The sequence below is a fragment of the Anopheles marshallii genome (assembly GCF_943734725.1).
Source record: "Anopheles marshallii chromosome X unlocalized genomic scaffold, idAnoMarsDA_429_01 X_unloc_66, whole genome shotgun sequence".
Classification (NCBI taxonomy): domain Eukaryota; kingdom Metazoa; phylum Arthropoda; class Insecta; order Diptera; family Culicidae; genus Anopheles; species Anopheles marshallii.
Window position 1 is genome coordinate 90,001 of NW_026525916.1, and position 3,795 is coordinate 93,795.

The following is a 3,795-nucleotide window of genomic DNA, read 5'->3' on the forward strand; positions in this document are numbered from 1 at the left end:
GCACCACTATAGGTATCTCTTAGCTTAGTTCTAGCCATGTGCGTTCAAAGCTCAACGTTAAGCGGCCTCATGCACCACAACCCTTGTATCTTAAGCTTATCTCTAAGCTTTTTTGCGTTCAATGCTCAACGTTAAGCTATCCCTTCGCTTAGAACCTCGCTCTATATTCAACTTTCAGATACCTCAAAGCTCAACTTATGTGGTCTGCTATTGCTCTTGAACGGGTACAATATCTGACAGAGGGGGGTTTTTGGCCCAAATTATGCATTATTAGTTTAACCTCCGTCGCAGAACCACATTTGACCAGGTCGAGAAAAAAATTTTTTCGTGACGACCTGGTCCCCCATAGTAGGGAATGAACATGACATCTTAACCATATTTGACCATTTTCAAATTTCTCGTCGCGGAATCATGACTTTGCTAGTAAAATTTGTTCCGGGTAGGGACCTCCCATACAAAATTTTCATCGCTCCAAAAGTGATTTCGTTTCACTTTTCAACATTTACAAGGTCCATAAATCATGTTTTGAGACGATATGGAAAAAAAAATTTTTTGCCCGTCTCGACCAACTCGACCGATGGTGACCACAGCAGGGTGCTCCATACAAATTTTCCTTATGTGGAATTTTCAGTGTAAAATAAGGTTTCTCCAATCGATCGCGGGTTTCACTTTTCATCATTTGCTAGGTCTAACTATGATGTTTTGAGTGGTCCCGCAAAAATTTTTTCTCTTGGCCAGTCGACCCTTTCGTCCATGTCGGTGTGTTCTGCAGTAGGGTGCTCCATACAAATTTTCCTTATGTGGAATTTTTCAGTGTAAAATAAGGTTTCTCCAATCGATCGCGGGTTTCACTTTTCATCATTTGCTAGGTCTAACTATGATGTTTTGAGTGGTCCCGCAAAAATTTTTTCTTGGACCGGGCCTTCCTTCCCGGCCCTGTCGGTGTGCTCTGCAGTAGGGTGCTCCATACAAATTTTCCTTATGTGGAATTTTTCAGTGTAAAATAAGGTTTCTCCAATCGATCGCGGGTTTCACTTTTCATCATTTGCTAGGTCTAACTATGATGTTTTGAGTGGTCCCGCAAAAATTTTTTCTTGGACCGGGCCTTCCTTCCCGGCCCTGTCGGTGTGCTCTGCAGTAGGGTGCTCCATACAAATTTTCCTTATGTGGAATTTTTCAGTGTAAAATAAGGTTTCTCCAATCGATCGCGGGTTTCACTTTTCATCATTTGCTAGGTCTAACTATGATGTTTTGAGTGGTCCCGCAAAAATTTTTTCTTGGACCGGGCCTTCCTTCCCGGCCCTGTCGGTGTGTTCTGCAGTAGGGTGCTCCATACAAATTTTCCTTATGTGGAATTTTTCAGTGTAAAATAAGGTTTCTCCAATCGATCGCGGGTTTCACTTTTCATCATTTGCTAGGTCTAACTATGATGTTTTGAGTGGTCCCGCAAAAATTTTTTCTTGGACCGGGCCTTCCTTCCCGGCCCTGTCGGTGTGCTCTGCAGTAGGGTGCTCCATACAAATTTTCCTTATGTGGAATTTTTCAGTGTAAAATAAGGTTTCTCCAATCGATCGCGGGTTTCACTTTTCATCATTTGCTAGGTCTAACTATGATGTTTTGAGTGGTCCCGCAAAAATTTTTTCTTGGACCGGGCCTTCCTTCCCGGCCCTGTCGGTGTGTTCTGCAGTAGGGTGCTCCATACAAATTTTCCTTATGTGGAATTTTTCAGTGTAAAATAAGGTTTCTCCAATCGATCGCGGGTTTCACTTTTCATCATTTGCTAGGTCTAACTATGATGTTTTGAGTGGTCCCGCAAAAATTTTTTCTTGGACCGGGCCTTCCTTCCCGGCCCTGTCGGTGTGCTCTGCAGTAGGGTGCTCCATACAAATTTTCCTTATGTGGAATTTTTCAGTGTAAAATAAGGTTTCTCCAATCGATCGCGGGTTTCACTTTTCATCATTTGCTAGGTCTAACTATGATGTTTTGAGTGGTCCCGCAAAAATTTTTTCTTGGACCGGGCCTTCCTTCCCGGCCCTGTCGGTGTGCTCTGCAGTAGGGTGCTCCATACAAATTTTCCTTATGTGGAATTTTTCAGTGTAAAATAAGGTTTCTCCAATCGATCGCGGGTTTCACTTTTCATCATTTGCTAGATCTAACTATGATGTTTTGAGTGGTCCCGCAAAAATTTTTTCTTGGACCGGGCCTTCCTTCCCGGCCCTGTCGGTGTGCTCTGCAGTAGGGTGCTCCATACAAATTTTCCTTATGTGGAATTTTTCAGTGTAAAATAAGGTTTCTCCAATCGATCGCGGGTTTCACTTTTCATCATTTGCTAGGTCTAACTATGATGTTTTGAGTGGTCCCGCAAAAATTTTTTCTTGGACCGGGCCTTCCTTCCCGGCCCTGTCGGTGTGCTCTGCAGTAGGGTGCTCCATACAAATTTTCCTTATGTGGAATTTTTCAGTGTAAAATAAGGTTTCTCCAATCGATCGCGGGTTTCACTTTTCATCATTTGCTAGGTCTAACTATGATGTTTTGAGTGGTCCCGCAAAAATTTTTTCTTGGACCGGGCCTTCCTTCCCGGCCCTGTCGGTGTGCTCTGCAGTAGGGTGCTCCATACAAATTTTCCTTATGTGGAATTTTTCAGTGTAAAATAAGGTTTCTCCAATCGATCGCGGGTTTCACTTTTCATCATTTGCTAGGTCTAACTATGATGTTTTGAGTGGTCCCGCAAAAATTTTTTCTTGGACCGGGCCTTCCTTCCCGGCCCTGTCGGTGTGCTCTGCAGTAGGGTGCTCCATACAAATTTTCCTTATGTGGAATTTTTCAGTGTAAAATAAGGTTTCTCCAATCGATCGCGGGTTTCACTTTTCATCATTTGCTAGGTCTAACTATGATGTTTTGAGTGGTCCCGCAAAAATTTTTTCTTGGACCGGGCCTTCCTTCCCGGCCCTGTCGGTGTGCTCTGCAGTAGGGTGCTCCATACAAATTTTCCTTATGTGGAATTTTTCAGTGTAAAATAAGGTTTCTCCAATCGATCGCGGGTTTCACTTTTCATCATTTGCTAGGTCTAACTATGATGTTTTGAGTGGTCCCGCAAAAATTTTTTCTTGGACCGGGCCTTCCTTCCCGGCCCTGTCGGTGTGCTCTGCAGTAGGGTGCTCCATACAAATTTTCCTTATGTGGAATTTTTCAGTGTAAAATAAGGTTTCTCCAATCGATCGCGGGTTTCACTTTTCATCATTTGCTAGGTCTAACTATGATGTTTTGAGTGGTCCCGCAAAAATTTTTTCTTGGACCGGGCCTTCCTTCCCGGCCCTGTCGGTGTGCTCTGCAGTAGGGTGCTCCATACAAATTTTCCTTATGTGGAATTTTTCAGTGTAAAATAAGGTTTCTCCAATCGATCGCGGGTTTCACTTTTCATCATTTGCTAGGTCTAACTATGATGTTTTGAGTGGTCCCGCAAAAATTTTTTCTTGGACCGGGCCTTCCTTCCCGGCCCTGTCGGTGTGCTCTGCAGTAGGGTGCTCCATACAAATTTTCCTTATGTGGAATTTTTCAGTGTAAAATAAGGTTTCTCCAATCGATCGCGGGTTTCACTTTTCATCATTTGCTAGGTCTAACTATGATGTTTTGAGTGGTCCCGCAAAAATTTTTTCTTGGACCGGGCCTTCCTTCCCGGCCCTGTCGGTGTGCTCTGCAGTAGGGTGCTCCATACAAATTTTCCTTATGTGGAATTTTTCAGTGTAAAATAAGGTTTCTCCAATCGATCGCGGGTTTCACTTTTCATCATTTGCT